Consider the following 4,987-nt stretch of genomic DNA (forward strand, 5'->3'; position numbering starts at 1 on the left):
AACATTTCAGTTCCCAATCTTCCTTAAGATCCCAGTAATTCCCAAAGCATCAAATGCAGAGAACACAGCTCAAGAGGACCTGTCTACATATTTTAGATGTGTGACACACTGTTACTCATACGTGCAGTATGCTTATTTTTCTTTACATTCAAGTGTGTGGTGTTGAACATGAGTAATGAGATTTCAGCACAATTGGTGGTTCAACTACACAGTAGTCTAGAAATGGTCATGGAGTCCAGAATGAGAATAGGAGGCACCAGCTGAGGGTGCGGTTTCCATACTTCGTGTTCTCTTCCTTCTGCTTTCTTTGTCTGTTTTGATTTATCCTCAATACTCCAACATTCTCAAATCTATGCTCAGTAAATTGATCCTTTTGTTTGTTTGTTTTTGTTTTTGTGTATTCAAGATTGGGTTTCTCTGTAGCTTTGGAGCCTGTCCTGTAACTAGCTCTTGTATACCACACTGGCTTCATACTCACAGGGATCTGCCTGCCTCTCCCTCCTGAGTGCTGGGATTAAAGACATGTGCCATCATTGCTTGTCAATAAATTGATCCTTTACAGAATCAGTTATGAGTGCTGGTGTCAAGGAAGAAGAATATGTGGTCCCTGCTGTTTATTTTAGTAGTGCATAAATGCAGTCATTAAAAATCATTTTTCTGTAGAAAAAATGTGATGTTTTAAAAGATTGAGCTAGGCTTCTAGCTCTGTGGTAGAGTGCTTTGTCACCATGTGAAAGATCTTAAGTTTAAGAACCACACTCACTTAAAAGTTAAAATTAAGCACTTAGAAAAATATAATTTCTTGTTTTCATAGTCTTAAATGAGCCACTCTCATGGCTGGAAATTGAATGGAAGTCCCCAGAGTAGGAAGTGCAGTTGGGAAGTTGTGGAGAAGGAACAAGTCTACAGGAGTTCATCTCTTGGGTTCCATAGCAAGCAGTTCATCCAAGGTCTGCAACATCCATGACACAGTTCTAAATAATACAGAGCATAGATCCCATGCAGCATAAGGACAATGTTTGGATGGCTGTAAATGCTAATTGGGAAGACAGTGTGTGCATGGTTTTCACATGTGTTTGGAGGCTACAGTTGAATATGAGTATGTTTGCTAGTTGATTTCTATCTTTTTTTTTTGAGAAAGGATATCACAGTGTACATGGAGCACAAATATGCAGATAGAAACTTTGGATGGCAAAACTTAGAGCACCTCCAGTAACAACGCCCACAGTGATGTGTATAGGATAAAACATAACACCCAGCTTCTTACCAAGGGTTGTGAATCAAGCTAAGATACTAATCCTGGGAGGCAGGCAACGTACCACTGAGCCAACTCTTGAGCCTGAATTTTATACCTTGAAAAATGAATTGTAATCTGTAAAGACAAATATGTGTATAATAAGTTTTAATTATTTGTAATTAGTAATTTTAATATTAATAGTTTTTAATATTAATAACTTATCAAGAGAAATTTTTTGCCAATTATGGATTTTTAAATCATTAACTGTCTATTTAGAAATGAATGCCTTATGTCCAAACCCTTATATGTCCTCATAAATAACCCTTAAAATTCTGACTTATTATGGAATTCTGGAATTGGGGAGAGGGGCAGGATCTGCAAGAGAAGAGAGAAAGGAAATAATTACCAGAATATATTGTGTGGAAATTTTTCAAGTAAACAAATTTATTAATTATCAACAACATGGCATTTGATGGTTGAGCATGGTGAAACATAGTCTTAATCCATTTAGTAGGGAGACTGAAACAATATTGTCTCTCATAGCTTGGTCTGTAAAGAAAGTACAGGCCACCCAGATGACCCTGTCAAAAAAGAAGAAAGTCATCCCCTCTACCTGTATATGGGAGAGACTTTCTGACTGTGGGTGTGTAGGATGGGTATGGGACTGTATCTGGAAGTGGGATTCTCATTCTCTCTGTATGTGTCTCTGCCTGTGTATGTTGGAATGTGTGGTTGTATCTGGAAGGGGGACTATGTGTGTGGCTGAGGAAGTTGTACAGCCTTCCATATCCCTCACTTCCCTACTTTCATGAGAAGAGTTTTCAATTGTCCTACCTTGTGATCTATTAGTGTGGTCAACACTATGAACAAAACCAATATGGGAATGAAAGGGTTTCTGACATGTTAACTCTCAGATCCATCAATTATTTTCTGGTTCTCATCATGTACATATAAGTACAAGGTTTTTTATTTTAACTTTTAATTAAACTGCTTTAGAGATTATTTGGTTTACTAGTTTGATTATTTGAATCTCATCCTTAGAGATTATTTGAATTCCATGTAAATAGCCTTCCAGGATTGATGTCCTATCTACTAGCCTGTCATAACTTTTAAATGAATTTGGTTACCAATCACAACAATATGAATCTTTTCAGATAATCTCTCCATAACATTTTGTAAGGTTCTATTACCCACTGACATGGATTGAAATTTTTGTCCGTCAAATTAAGGTTATCATACTAAATGGTATGAATCTTTTCGGTTAACTTCTCATTACCAGTCTGAAAATATTGTATGAATTCTAAGAGTTTCTCAGTCTTGACTCTGTTCTCAAACCAATTCTTTAAAGATAGATAGAAGCTATGAAAAGGAATTATATGTCCCATGCAGATCACATACCACTCCTAGAATTCCATCAATATTAGAATTTAAAAGGTTATCATATTCCTGGATGGGTTGCCAGGTAGTGGGGCACATGCGTTTAATCCCAGATCTTGGGAGACAGTTGCAGGCAAATTTCTGTAAGTATGGGGCCAACCTGGTCTATAAGAGCTAGTTCTAGGACAGCTAAGAGTGTTGCAGAGAGAAACTCTGTCTCAAAAAATTCTTGGATTGGGATATTCTCTGCAATTATTATTGAAGAGGTTTACAAATTTCAAAAAAAAAATCCTTAGCAGATGAACTACCTTGTTAAAAATCCTGGTTTACTTGAATCTTATAAGGTATAATAACAATGGGCCAGAAACCCTGTGGATTTTCTAAGCAGAATTCAAAACCAATCTGAAGAGAAGTTTATTAAACAGACACTGGTCAGGGAAGCCATGCAGAAGTTGTGCACAGGTCACATTAGTCAAGGAAAGTTGTTGTAGCAACAGTGAAGTTGGGTGCATGTAAGGCTTGGGGTAAGCCTCAGGACAGCAAGAGCCACAGAAACTTGTGGAACACCTCAGGAAACCATGTTGATGTCCTGTGTGGTAGTAGCAAGGACAAGGGCAGCAGGAGAACACGGAAACTGGGAGCACTAATGCTCTCCCCCACACGTGACTAGACTTATGTTCTAATTCCTAGAGTTGGTATTCCAATCCTAGGTCTGGCCTTAGCTAGTGTCTAAAAAGTATCAGGAAAATAGCTTTATGGTGAATTTATACTCCTAAAGTTAGTCATCAAATGTAGCATAATTATTGAAACTCAAAGAGAAATATTGGGGTTAAACCTGAATGTCAGAAAAGCAAAATATCCAGCCACTGGCTCTAACCTCTATTTCAGTTTGAAATGGTGACCCTGCCGCTAGGAAACTCAGAATGAGACTGAGGTTGAAAACTGTCTCCTCCAGTTTATAAATCTCAACAGCTCTCAGATTAAGGGTGTGAACCACTATCGCCTGGATTCTATGTCAAGCTAGTTTGGCTAATGGGATTTCAGGTGTTTGTCATTGCTGCCTGGTGTGTAAGGATGGTCAGTGTGGCTGTTTTACTCTTCTGTTTCTCACACAAGATTTACTTATTAAACTATAAATGAAACATCACTACACCTTTCGATGGGAAAATGCTTCTGCTATACATTTGTACATAAGGACTTTAGGAGAATGAGAATCAAAGGCCATGTGATCAGCAATCTCTAAATAAGTAGTGTGGAAATAGGGTGGCATTTTCACTTAAAATAGATGTTTTTTTTTTATATCCTCGTGTTCATTTCCTGATACCACAGTGATACTGTCTCTCCAGCTGGATCCTCGGCCTGATAGACTGAGGTGTGAAGTCCTATAAAGGGACCCTCAATGAATGATGCTTCTACTTCTCACGCTGCCTGTTTTGGCCCTATTCAATATCTAGATTATGCGTGTTTGGTGTTATGGCTTCAGTTTTGCAGATTTTAGAACTAAAATGGAGACCTTAGAAAGGGAACACATCTTAAGTGATAAACAGAGAGGATCAATGTTAGAGGCACATAGATGATGGAAAGCAGAGAAAGGGGTGAGTAGGAAAGAAACAAGAAAACTTAAAAAAATGTTAAAATCTTAACAAAGAACAATTCATCCTAAATCTTAATCAAGAGCCCAGGTTATGCTAATTATATTGACTGGAGAAATGAAAACTAGGCTAACTCAATAGAAAAGCAGTCATGAGTTCCCTGGTATAAGCAAGGAAGAAGATAATGGCTGAGAATTTAAATAAATCAATGAGAGAGCAAAATAGAAAATAGAAATATGTCTATATAGTAACCACAAATTGATAGAGGGACAATAACTAGATGTGTCTTGTATTAAGTTTTCTGTTGCATAAGGACAGCATTGTCTCAGAAGGAACAAAATTTGCAACTGTTCCCATCACAGTCAAGGAGTTTTGCAAACATCCCTTGGGAGATATTAAAAAGGGACACCCTGGGGAAAAGGTATATCCAGCTCAGACAGTGGGAATGGCTGAGCTCATGTATAGAAACAGACATAGGTGTGGAACTACTTATTATACATTTATACAAAGGAGACATGACATCATGAAAAGAAAGCAAATTCTGTAGATATGCACAAAAGAAAGCAAAACAAAGAGTGATGAATCCTTAACCAGGAAAGGGTGAATACCAAACTACAATACTGTTTCAATTTCTATAAATGTCATCATTGTCTTCGATGACTTGTATCTGCTCTGAGAAATGCCTTCCACTGAGATCCAACTCCAAGGCTAAGTATATCAGGAAGACATGCAAAGAAGGCTTTTCTCTTACCATGATAAACAGCCCTGTTGACCTGGCAGC

The sequence above is a fragment of the Alexandromys fortis genome, unplaced genomic scaffold (genome assembly GCF_014885135.2).
Source record: "Alexandromys fortis isolate MF-2015 unplaced genomic scaffold, M_Fortis_MF-2015_v1.1 scaffold_400, whole genome shotgun sequence".
NCBI lineage: Eukaryota > Metazoa > Chordata > Mammalia > Rodentia > Cricetidae > Alexandromys > Alexandromys fortis.